Raw genomic sequence first — 13896 nt, forward strand, 5'->3', positions numbered from 1 at the left:
TGTATGTGTATATATGTGTATATATTACATTCTGTTGTGGCATTTGCAAGCATAAAATATAATGTATGTTCAAAGTTCTAAGCTTTTCGTAATATCGAGACAAGAAAGTTTTTTTCTTGCGAGAACAAGAGAAGAGTACTTGCCAATATAAATTGGCAGATCGATATAATTCTATCTGCAGGGGCACTTTGCCAAGAGAGTAGAATACTACAGATAATCTAGTGAAGATAAACAGAAGTCTATTATAACTTCCAAATGCTACAGGATAATAAACTTATTCCCATCCTGTACAGGAACAGCGAATTAACGACGGACTAATTTTCATGATATAACGATGTTTAAAATAAGATTGCCTCTCAAGGAAAGCAAAGTCTTTAGTGTTGTCAAATAAATTCGCGACGCCTCGAAATCGAGCGAGCTTCTTATTAATAAGAAAAATGGACTCTCAAGATGTCTGCACTGCAAATCCAAGTATGTTATTTTAACTGAAGCTCTTCTTACACATTTCTTGCCGTTTTAAATCACGTCATTTAACACCGTTGAAGGTATTAACTTTTAATTTAATACAATTAAACGTGTTAATTTAACACGCAGCAGAACATGTAAAACGAGCTTCAGTCAAATGTGTCATTTTTAGACGTTTACGCGTATAGAAATAACAGTCTTGGATTTACAGTGTGGACATAGAAGGAGATCCAATTAAAGTGCTGAGAAAAAATTTTTCATGCTTTTGTGCTCCCTAAAAGGATACCTATTGTATCGGTAACAGTTTTTCTTCCATGACCAAGAAAGCTGCTAAAGTATGCCAAACTTTATTCAATGATTATAAACACACACACAGTCTCATATACCAACACGGTTTTGTATCCGCGCGCCAAAGTTTGCCTTAATAAGTAACGCGCCATTCACTGTTCGCTCTGGAAAGGCAGCAAAAAGCGCATCCGAGCTCCACCCTGCTCTATAGATATTTTCATGATAAATAGAGAGCCGCGAATGATAAAGTTTCGAGGCCATAGTTAAGGCAACTCCAAAATAAACACGCCAGTTACGAGATAAAATAACGTTTGTTATCTGTTAAATTTATCAGTTATAAATACTCTTGTGTATGATTTTTTAAAGTAGTTTCTAAAATGCAAGATATGAAAAACTGATTCCAGCAATGAAAGCTGAAAAGAGTATGAAAACTGTTTCTAAAAGCCCAAAAAAATCAAGGAAAATGCTTTCCTTGTAAATTTTGTTTGTATGACAAATATTTGATCTTATTAAAAAGTGTCAAGGTTTACTGTGCCAGTTTTTATTTACAAATTCTTGCGTGAAATTGAAATTGATTTTTTTTTAACAGAATTACAAAACTGCCTGCAATTTTTTGAGTCGCAAATTGAGAGTCGCGCTTTATGGATGTGAAAAAACAATAAAAAATGTTATTCTTAATTACTTAAAAAAAACGATAGTTTATTTAATAATTAAACATTTTTCATTGTTTTAAGTTTTAAATCACAAAAATCTGAATTTTCTTAATCGTGACATTAACTTTAGAATTTTTTTTAACATTATATGTAAAACGAAAAATATTAAACGTTGAATATAAAATAAGTTCAAAAATTTATTATCTATTTTTGTTAAAGAAAAGTTAATCTCAGTTGGTCAAAGCATCGGTAAATGAAAAAACAAGTATATATCTGGAACAACCTGTACACAAATCTTTCATTTGCACTAGGCTTAATTCGCGTGTTTATCACTGGAGATAGCTTTTAATTGGTGCCCAAGCTTCCCGCTTATTGAGGGAAAAAAGTAGAAAGAGAGAGAAAAGCGGAAGTTGCACAACGATGAGATGCCGGCGGATCGATGAAAATGAGTCACCCGGTGTGGTGTCCCGGCGGGTCTACATAGGTAAATAGGTTATCGCCATTGAGCGTGCGCCCTTAAGGCCGCTTCTTCCTTACGGACCGCTTACTGAATCGATAGAGAGAGGAGAAAACGTGTGAGATGTCCCTATGCGAGAATAGAAAATCCCTCCGTGGCTCGTACGCGGTGGAACGATTCTGTCAGCTCCAATTTGCAACTTCTACATAGCTTTTCACAGTGCGCACATGGAGTGTTTTCCATTGTTAGTTTCGCCGGACATAACATGGGACGAAAGTAACATAGATTCATCAAGAAAGTTGATGGCGTGTGTGTAATAAAAGATAGAAACAAGAAATAATTATAAAACAAATAGCTCAAGTAAAATATATTAATGCTTAACCCATAAATTGACAGTAACAATGAAAACAGAGATGTTTGTAAAAAAAGATAGGTTTTTATATGGAAAGAAGACTCAATTATTGTATTATCAAAATATTTCCTCGATTTTTTTAAATCATCTCTTTTCCAATTTTTATAAATAACTTTTATAGACTACTAGTCAATAATCAATTAATAATAAATATGAAATATGTGTCTGAGTCTTAAAATAAAGTTTTATTCCGGTCGTAAATAATATGTCGCATTAGATTTTTTATTTCTCTATCTTGGCAGACTTATTATGATTCGATTTAGGGGAAAATCCCTAGAGCAAGTCCTTTGTTAAATTGCATTCCCCCATGAGTAGCCCATGGCATGAGATTTCTCGATAATCCCTCTAAAAATATCATGAAGAACGCGTAATTCTCCGGGGAGCGAAATTTCTCGTAATGGAACTTACAAACGCCCTTTTGGTATTTAATAGCGCAGGTGCATGAGAAGCGATCGGAAAATAGAAAAGTGCGCGAGAAAATAAGAGCGGTAAGATTAACGCGAGAATAATAAGAGCGAAAACCAACACCGGTCTTTCTCTGTATTCCGCGTGAATTTTCTATATCTCAACTGCTTCCCCGGCTGCGCCATCGCTTTAAATCGAATCTACAGCTGCAGCTTGTAGTTACAGCTGCAACCGCAGCGCGCTAGACGAAGGCCACGGTAATGTGTAAGAAGGATTTCGCGGATTCTACCTGCCAATTTTTTAATTAAAGACTTTTCTCCAATGCTGCAATGTAATACTGTATTTTGTTACAATTAATAGGATACGCTATTTTAAATTCTAAGATGACAATAATTTAGCGTTAGCCAAATATTTTAAAATCATTTTGTAATTAAATATAATAATTTATCTATCTATCGCGATTGGCAATCTTTATTATTTATTATGTTTTTACTACTTATTCAATTTGAAATTACGTTGATGTGTTTGAGTATTTTCTTATTAAAGTCCGGTATTGAAATTTATTTACAGTGTGTAAAGATGGTCGACGAGGGGATGGATGAAATGCGGGAATATCGGAAACGAAAAACGAAGAAATGCGTCACGAGCAAATAGGGTGGAACGGCCTGATTACTGAGAAGCATAAAGTAAAATTGACGTTTCATTTCTGTATAGTTCCATTTGAGTTCCTCCGTATCTCTTATCTCCGTTACGTTTCTATTATCATTGCCCGATCATGCAATTCATGATATGTTCCTACATTTATCTCTAATGCTTTTATAATTTTAAGGCTGTAAACCTAAAATTATGTTTTAATGAAATTTGGATGTGTGTGAAAGGTAAAATATATATACAAAAATTGTATAAATTTATACGACATAGGATTAATAGATGTATAAATTTTATTTATGTAATAAAATTTTGTGAATATTTTACAATTATTTAATTATTTAGAATACATATAGATTATGGTAATCCACGTAAAATTTTTACGAGAGAAAGAAAGTTTTGATCGAAATCCTTCCTTTTTAGGAAATAAGCATTCACACAACGAGGTCAGGAACGGATAAAAGTTCCATCGACTGTTATTACTTTTCTTCCTCTCGATAGGAAAAGTGTTCCTTAATGTTTCGTAATCATGGCTACGATTACGAAGGTCGACTTTGCAAGCGTGAAAGAAGGACTACCGGCTTCTTCCGCAGCTTCCCGAACCAGAGAAGAAAAAAAAAACGCGAGACAATTTCACTGTTCAAGTCCACAACGTATTTCGTAATGACTCTTATGCCAGTACGGAATATCCGCCCTTGCAATGTTGACTCGTTTCGAGAGGCTGACTCTTCGCGGTTTCATCCAATAGCGTTCGTTAATTGAATTTTTTTAACAATTAGCTCAGTCTAATAGAGACAAAAATATTTTATCCGATCGACGGAATGTGTGTAGGCGTAATTGTACGTAGTGTTCTTTAAAATTAAAGAATATTTAGTTAAAATTGGAAAAAGCCGAAAATATTCCTGTTTTATACATTGATGGTTGATAAAATTATTCAATAAATATAAAATCAATTTAAATTCACTCAAAATAAAACGTAGATATAAAAATTTCATGCTTGAAATTATTTTATAAAAATAAATATTACATACATTATTATCTATCATAAAATGAATAAAACTTAATGATTACCTAAGGATTGCCTAAGAATTGCTTAAGGGCCTTAAGGTTTAATGAGATTGTTATTAGTAAGAGTATATTTCCTAATAAGTATAACTATACCATAGTTAATGAACTTTACACTAGATAAATGTTTGACCAAATATTTAACTTTCCAAACTCAGATATCGTTCTGGTTTTTAGAGAGAGAGAGAGAGAGAGAGAGAGAGAGGAAATCTGCGAAAGAGCAACGTGATTAGCGATTTAACGTTAAATCTCACTCCTAGATGACCTAATTTCTACCACGTTTATCTCAAAGTGGTCTATAGTTCTGTGTTGACACACACAATTCGATCCTGTGCCCTCTCGTATTACGAGGGTGCACACATCGAGATATGAACCACGCGCGCGTCAATTCTGGACGTTCGCCAATGACCCTGCTACCTTTCGGTTCGATATTCCAACTGACTTCCGATGAGATCGCCCACAGTATTCCCTTTTATTTTTCTCCTCTACATTTTGCCATCAATCGCACATACACCGAATACCGTATACGTGGTATCAAATGCCACAAATTGGGATGAATAGAAAGAGTTTTTCAAACGTTTAAAATAGTTCTACAAAATGTTACTTTTTGCTCGATTTGGATTATAAATATCATTTGCTAATAGAGAAAATGTCATTTGTCTTTTGCTTTAGATTTTAGATGACCAACAAAGTAGATAATATATGGATGTGTATTGGATGTGTGTTGGCGTGTTTATGATGTTAAATACTCAAAATACAAAAATGTCAATTCTTTTTAATTTAAATTTTTATTTTAATTACAATATTTTTTTAAACTATATTTTAAATTATGAAATATATTCTGTCTTTTTTATTTCTTTATAAATTGGAAAAAACTCATGCATTTGAATTATAACGTCCTTTTATTCTATTTTTAGGACTAATAGTTACTTAAAATATACATACTAATTTTAACTTAAAATTTATGTATATATATATATATATATTTTTTTTTATAACCAGTATTTTGATTGAATAAATTATACAGTAAACGGCATATACAGTTATAAACAAATTAGAAAAAAAAAACAAGAAGGCAAACGTAGTAAACAGCGTGCAGAAAACGAAAAATTGGCGTTAGTCGCCGTAGAGTCGTAAAGGCTTAGATTATATATTAATAATGTGCCTATCGACTTTTCCATCAAGTCTCGACTAGCAAAGTTGTTGCAATGCCGTTTAAAGCTATTTTCGGTCTTTGGCCTTGAAGGCTTGCACCTTCCCGCTTAAAAGGGCAAGACTCGAATAGTTCTTATCCGTGGGATAACGTCTCTCGTGACGTCGTGTACGTGATTCGCCGTAATCCGCTCGCCGAAACATGTGGACCCCGTTACGAGATTTCGGATAGCTTGTTCAGGATCGTACTACTTCGAAATTTTCGAAGAGATAAAAACTATTCTCTTGGCGTACAATAATAAATAACAAAGCTAGAATACGTGATAATAATAAACGACAATAAAAGTAATAAATTGCGGTAAATATATGTTTATTTTTCTTTTGCTCTTTTTATTTTTCTTCGGTTACTTGAGACTCTCACTAAAACGTGTCAAGTGTCAAAATAATAGAAAGAGAGAACCCTCTATTTTTTTTTTCAAATTACAATATTTCTCTATTCTGCGAAAATTCACGTATTTCGCACGGCTATATAGGTTTCATTTTTTTCTTCACCTTTCTCGCCAACCGGATAGCGCTGTCTCATATTTCCGAGCCGCATTTGAAAGGACACCTTACCGATGGAATAGTCGAGTCTACATTTTATACTCAACATAATATGTACTGAGAAAAATGTAATGTATACAATATCAAAATATCATTGAAATGCGGTGTGTAAAAGTTTTATCGAAGAAAAACTATTGGAGAGTAGACATGTTTTTTTTTTTGGAAAAAAAGAAATATAAGTCCTTTTCCTACGAAAAAACTATGCGAGACAGATTGATGGACATACTAAAGTACTAATAATGATTTTAATACCACGTCACATACTCTTATCAATTATATGTATATATTCTATCAAAGATCTTACATATTTTGGCAAAAATAAAAGAAAAATATAGAAGGTAAGATTATATATGAAAGCTACATCAGAGATAGCACGCATAAAACTAGCTCCAAATAGTTTTTTGTTACTCTGTATTTTGTGCCGGTTTTATGTGCGCCACTCCGTGTACAATTTAAAAGAAAGGTAAGATAAAATTATTGCCAAGGAATTTTACATATTAATCTGCAATTGCAATCGATATTTTAAATCTGTGTTCGTATATTATTGCCAAACTGTCTTAGATTTTAAAAGCATTAACAAAGAATGTGCCGCTTCAAATGTAGATTCTTAGTTGCTAAAAATAGTAAGAACAGTCAGAGACTTCTGTCGCATTGTATTAAAATTATAACGACATGTTTAACACTCTGAGAAAGTACAAATTTATGTGTTTTGCTCTCGATTGTGTATTCAAGAAACTGTTAATTTATTTCAAAGTTGTATTTTTATTATTTCCGTATTAGATATAATCCACACGAACTTTGATAAAGAAACAAATATTTATACATAGATATGTGTATAGCGGATATCTCTCACATACATCCGTTAAATCTTGTATTTAATATAGAAGTCATGTTTTATGTATTACTGGATATAACGATGTGTTTTATGTATTCGAATAATGATAAGTTGACAAACTCCTGGAAGCAGTAATTCGTTTTTCCACATTAGATGATTCACGATCTTTGACAAATATGCCTATGCATGTATATACTATACATATATGAAATCATACGTTTTTTAAACTAATATATGTAGAATATCACCGATTGTGTGTTCAAGAAACTGTTAATTCATTTCGAAGTTGTATTATTACTTTTTCCGTATTAGATATAAGCCACACGAACTTTGATAAAGAAATAAATATTTATACATAGATATATGTAGCGGATATCTCTCACATACATCCGTCAAACCTTGCATTTAATATATAAACTCATGTTTTATGCATTACTGGATATAACGATTCGTTTTATGTATTCGAATACTGATAAATTGACAAACTCCTGGAAGCGGTAAATCGTTTTTTCTGCATTAGGTGATTCACGATCTTTGATAAAGATATGATATATCATATATATGTATATGTTACGGGCAAAGTTCGCATAGTGTGCAGTGTCGGCACTGCCCGGGCAATGTCAGCATTTCACAACGCGACTGGGCAAAGTAGTTTATTAGCGGATATTGCCCGGTTTGATGTGGACAAAGTTAACACTGCCCATCCAGCGATGGCAATGTCAACGACTATTATCACATTGCGGACTTTGCTCGGTTCCAAGTGGGCAATATCGAAAATTAACAATTAGCCTTATGTAGGCAGGGGAGGGGCTCCGTTTCCACCGAGACGAGTTGCCACATGGGTTTACAACTTTCCACGCATGTACTTTGCAAGGCACACTATGTGTCTAGTTTAACGGTAGAGGAGCCCCCCGCAGAGGGACGGAACCTACTGCCTTCACGCATACACTTTCCACATGACTACGTGAGACGAGTTGCCACATGGGTTTACAACTTTTCGCGTCATGACTGCATCAATAAGTGTCCACAACGCGTTGTGGCATTTTCGCATTGCCAAAACGCGTTGTGAGCGTTATTGAAAGTGCCACGATACGAATTTCCCGTTGTGGCCTTTTTGAATATGCCACACGTTGTGGTCGGCTTTTTCGTTTAGTGAGCGTCCGTCTTTGAGGCATGTCCTGACATGTCCATTTAGCGCAGCTTGTTAGTCCACGGAGATTTAGCATTGTCGACATTGCTCACATGGAATTGAGCAAAGTCCGCAATGTGATAATAGTTGCTGGCATTGCCATCGCTGGATGGGCAGAGTATCAATTTTGCCTACATCAAACCGGGCAATGTCCGCTAATAAACTACTTTGCCCAGTCGCGTTGTGCAATGCTGACATTGCCCGGGCAATGCCGACACTGCACACCATGCGGACTTTGCCCGTAACATATATATAAAGTCATACGTTTTTGAACTAATATAGAATATCACACTCGTGTGAAGTTAATATACAGCAACTCGTTTAACTTAAGCTACAAAATATGAAAATTGTAAAGTTAATAACCATCTTTGCGATAATTGCAACATTGATGACAACCGTAATTACCAAAAAAGCTCTCGGCGTAAGCGATTGATATTATGTTTACTTCTAAATTTAATTTTATTATATTAATGCCAGTTTAGTAATATTCTAACTCTTAAAAAGACTTGTAACATTAAATTTTTATTTGAATAATCTTAATTTTAGATACTCGATGAATTATGTTTCTATACACATTCTTTTTTTATATCTATATTATAAAAACTAATTCATAATTTCTTTAATTTATAAAATTATACAAATATTACTATAAAAATTTTTATAAATTTAAAATACGTGAATTCATATACCTTGAACAGATCAGACAAAGTGAGAGAGAGAGAGAGAGAGAGAAATGCAACAACAACTTAAGCTGCGTTTTGATATTCACTGCCAGTACTGAAAATCTATACTATACGTGATGTAAATTATAGATTTTTAGTATTGGCAGTGAATATCGAAACGCAGTCATAGTATCATTATAATTATTTTAATATTATTGTAAACACATTTTAGTCAAATATATTACAATATGTTTTTATTATCATAAATTTATGTAAAAATGTATACAATATTTTTTAGCCTAAAGTACTAGCATCACTGGCAGGAAAATAAAACTGAAATCTGAAACGCGAATAATTATAAAATTGTGATTCCAAAATGGATGTGCCAATAAATCTACATAAATGGTAAATATTAATTGTATTATATATAATATTATTTTTAATATTTTCTATCTTTCCTATATTCTCTAATTTTTATTTTATCGTATCACAAATTCTAGGATGAATACACCCATACCTTAATTGTCTTTGTCTTGTAATATATATATTATAGTATAATATCTTTATAGTATTTCAAAATATATAATAATATGTACTTCTATCGCAATACATTGCATATAACTATTAACATTATAATTACCGTTTTATAAAAATTTCACACACCAAGAAGGTATAAGTTTGTTTTTTTAATGTCTCTTGTGTTCAAAAAAATTATCAACTTTATCGAAGCTGCATTACCTTTTCTCCCTTTGATATAATTCATACAAATTTTGATGAAGAAATAAATATATAGATTATTTTAAAAAAATATATAGTATTTGTTCATGTATGGATGATACTCGATCTTAAACTATATGTTTCGGTACGTTACGGAACATACCATTCTTTCTTTCTTTTCTATGTTTATATTATAAAAATTAAAAATTTATTATTTTACAAACTTATAGGTATTCTGAAATTATAGAAGTATTCATAATTAAAAATGCGTAAATTGTTCGTATAATATCATTATAACTGTTTTAAAATTAGTATATAACAGCATTCTAAGTTAACATAATCTATTTTAATTATTAGATATAAATTATTTATAAATGTACATTTATATTTCAGCACACAATAGTATCACTATCAGGAAAATAAACTTGGATAATGGAACACAAATAATTGCAAAATTGTAAAATTGAGATATCAAAATGAATCAATAAAGCATTAATTACATATATATAAATAATAAATTTTAATTGCCATTTATATCCAATTAATTTTCTATCTTTCCTACATGATCTAATTGCCATTCTGTCGTAACAAGATCACGAATTCTAGGATTAATACAATTGCATTTTAATTAGTTTCCATTTTGTATGTATTATTATGTAATGTAAATTGTAAAGTAATGGTTTCATAGTTTGATAGATATTTCAAAATATGATGCAAAAAAACACATAAACTTGTTATTCTCTTTCCATTTCATTTTTAAATTCTAATGAACTAAGAAACGTATAATAATATATACAATCATAGGCGTATAATAGAAAGAAGGGGCTGCCTCCTCCTCAAAAAAAGCGAGAAATAGATAACGCATGGCGTCTTGAGATCGTACTTAACGACGAAGATCGTTGATTTTTCAACATGTTTTTAAACTTAATTTTCATGCCTGTAACAGAAGAATAAATGGATCAACGTTAGTGTTTCTTATATTTTCGGGTATGCTCTAACAGAATTTGGGCGCAGAATAGAGAATTTCCAACTACAAAATTAAATATGGCGGCCTCTGTACAAAGAAATGAGAAAAAATTGTTCATTTTTAATGTTTATGATTTTTTTTCGGACTGAAATCGCGCAGAAATCTGGAATATCGCTCAACCATCGGTGGCACAAAATTGTTGAAGTTCAACAGGAATTTTTTTGATATTCATGTTGATGACTTTTCCTAATTATGATTTCTACCTATAAGATGATCATAGAAATAAAAAATTCGTCGAAAAATACAAGAAATAACTAAGTCTTAGCCACTTTGGGGCCGCCATATCGGACCCGCCATTTTGAAAATTGATCATTGCGTCAACCGTCGTTAGGAGACTCGATAATTATCATCTGAACCCATAATAAGCTTCAAATAATATAATAAATAAGAGATATTAGCGAAAAACTTTAATTTTGGGGATATTTTTATGTTCTAGCCGCCATTTTGGAAGGAAAAGTCATCAACATGAATATCAAAAAAATTCCTGTTGAACTTCAACAATTTTGTGCACCGATGGTTGAGCGATATTCTAGATTTCTGCGCGATTTTAGTCCGAAAAAAAAATCATAAACATTAAAAATGAACAATTTTTTCTCATTTCTTTGTACAGAGGCCGCCATATTTAATTTTGTAGTTGGAAATTCTCTATTCTGAGCCCAAATTATTCTGTTAGAGCATACCCGAAAATATAAGGAACACTAACGTTGATCCATTTATTCCTCTGTTACAGGCATGAAAATGAGGTTCAAAAACATGTTAAAAAATCAACGATCTTCGTCGTTAATGGGTTAAGATAATCTTAAATATAAGATCAGACTATGAACGCAGCCATAGAATAAAGACGTCGATACTCGAAATTTGTGGTATATAACAACTCCATGACTATTCAGCCAATCATAATCGAGAGATTTCTGTATGTGATTCAAGAAACTTCTCAAACTTTCTACATCCTTTATCGTTGATCATTTATTCTAAAGTGCTCCCAATGATTTTAACATTATATATATACTGTATCAAGCATTTTATAGATCTTTATAAAAACAGAAGAAAAATATCAAAAATATGAAAATTATGTATGAAGAGTATAGTTTAACAGAAAATAAGATTGTGTTGTAAAGAATATATGTTATTATATTACAGTATTTGCTGGTTCTTGAAATTTTTTTCTCTTGAAACTAAATTTTATATCTTAAAGTCCTAAACTATAATTGCAATCTATATTTCAAATCTGTTCGTATACTATTCCAAGTCTATTTTGGATTTTAAAAGCATTGGAAAATAATATGCCGTTTTGAATGTCTTAAAATAGAGTTAAAAGGTCCCTACACAACTATCAAAGTTATAACGACTGTTTGATAAAAATTTCGTGCACCAAGAATATACAAGTTTATGTGTTTTGCATGTCTGTCGATCGTGTGTTTAAGAAAACTATGTATTATTACTGCTTCCGTGTTTGATATAATCCGCACGAACTTTGATAAAGAAATAAATAAATTTAGATATATATGAAAGCGGACACATTCATCAAAACATGTATTCAATATAAAAGTCATGTTTTATGTGCATTATTAGGTGCAACAATGTGTTTGATGTCTTTGAATAAACCAACATATTTTCCCATGCAGAAGTAATAATTTGTTTTTTCATGTGTTAGATTAGATAATTCACGATCTGATAAATATACCTATATATATAAAGTCAAACGTTTTCGAATGAATATAAAATCATTTCGCTGTGAAGTGAATATACAGCAACTTGTTTAATTTGAGCTCGATATGAAGATTATAAAGTTGATAACCATCTTTGCGATGATTGCAGCATTGATGGCAACCGTAGTTACCGGAGAAGCTATCGACGTAAGCGATTGATATTATGTGTGTGTTTACTTCTAAGTTTAATTTTATTATATTAATATCAGTTTAATAATATTTTTTGGAAAACGATATATTAACGTTGACGTTTATTATAGGTACTCTTAATTTCTTAATTTTCTAAACTCGATTTGATGTTTTGTTTTTACACGCACTTCTCTATCTAGAGCTCTCTAGAGAGAGAGAGAGAGAGAGAGAGAGAGAGAGAGAGAGAGAGAGAGAGAGAGAGAGAGAGAGAGAGAGAGAGAGAGAGAGAGAGAGAGAGAGAGAGAGAGAGAGAGAGGAGAGAGAGAGAGAGAGAAGAAAGAGCAAGAAAAAGATCACAGCCTCTCCCTCTCCACTCCCTCCTAAGAAGCTCCCTCCCTCCATACGAACCTCCTCTCATTCCTCTCTCTCCTCTCTCTCCTCTCTCTCTCTCTCTCTTCCTCTCCCTCTCTCTCTCTATCTCTCTTCTCTCTCTCTCTCTCTCTCTTTCTTTTTGATATTTATACCTACTATAAAAATTAAGAAATCTACAATTTTAGAAAGTTGCATTCTGAAATTACAGAAGTACTTATATGTTGATTTTAAAAATACACACATAAAATCATAAGTCTTACATTAATTTGAAAAATAGAAAGAGAGAGAGAGAGAGAGAGAGAGAGAGAGAGAGAGAGCTTCAGCATTGATATGTGATGATATCGTAATGTTGAATTTGTTTTATAATTAGTGTAACATTTTAATGAAATTATAATTTTACTGTCATAAAATATTTTAAATATTTTTACATTATAATACTATATTATATTTTTTCAGACCAAAGTAATCCAATCGCTGGCAGGTGGTGGGCTAGGTTAAACATGACTAAATGCAAAATTGTTATTCCAAAATGAATGTCTCGGATAAAATGTTAATCATACAAATAAGAAATTTAATTAATATTTATATATAATCTCGCCCTTAAAGTCCTCCCCTTTTCTGCTTTCTTAAATGTAATTTATCTCGAACGAACGAGCCAGAGAGAGGGAGAGGGAGAGAAAGAGAAATGTAAAAAATTAATAAATTGATAAAATTAATATATTGTTTGTATCTGTATCCATTTAATATTAGAACAATAATATTAACAGCAATATTAATAAATAATACGGATAATATTAACTTAATAATATCTATTAATGTTTGTTTTGATTGCTAACGAACACATACACATACACATTAATAAATGCAAATTAATTTAAATCAGGAGTGATTAACATTAATTCTTCACAGAACGTAAAATTAAAATATCAGTTTCGGACACAGTGAGCATTAAAAATCCTCGAAAATTCCCTAAAACTCAATTTTTCTAAACTTTGGTATGGAAATACTTTTTCAACATATATGTATTAACAATCAGCAATCTTCATAAATATTTTGCTCAAAGCTCGCTGTCTCACTTTGTTCTTTTTTTTTTACTTTATCTAAGTCT

At 31.8% G+C, this 13896-nt stretch overlaps 1 protein-coding gene and 2 long non-coding RNA genes across 7 annotated transcripts in view; 2 read left to right on the top strand and 1 right to left on the bottom strand.

The window, feature by feature from the left end:
* The window catches only part of LOC139819429 (octopamine receptor beta-1R), a 120742-nt gene that overhangs the window by 80585 nt on the left and 26261 nt on the right, over nucleotides 1–13896 (bottom strand). The gene's annotated exons all lie outside the window — the stretch shown is intronic.
* Nucleotides 7583–10085, top strand: LOC139819513 (uncharacterized). 2 transcript variants are annotated; one of them, XR_011733748.1, is made up of 4 exons: nucleotides 7583–7656; nucleotides 8455–8593; nucleotides 9133–9239; nucleotides 9945–10085. It is a non-coding gene; the product is annotated as an uncharacterized lncRNA (long non-coding RNA). The 2 variants fall into 2 exon arrangements; XR_011733747.1 differs by lacking the exon at nucleotides 7583–7656 and having other exon boundaries at nucleotides 7663–8593.
* Nucleotides 10611–13504, top strand: LOC139819506 (uncharacterized). Its single transcript, XR_011733744.1, has 2 exons — nucleotides 10611–12434; nucleotides 13245–13504. It is a non-coding gene; the product is annotated as an uncharacterized lncRNA (long non-coding RNA).

Source organism: Temnothorax longispinosus, chromosome 1 (assembly GCF_030848805.1).
Source record: "Temnothorax longispinosus isolate EJ_2023e chromosome 1, Tlon_JGU_v1, whole genome shotgun sequence".
Taxonomy (NCBI): domain Eukaryota; kingdom Metazoa; phylum Arthropoda; class Insecta; order Hymenoptera; family Formicidae; genus Temnothorax; species Temnothorax longispinosus.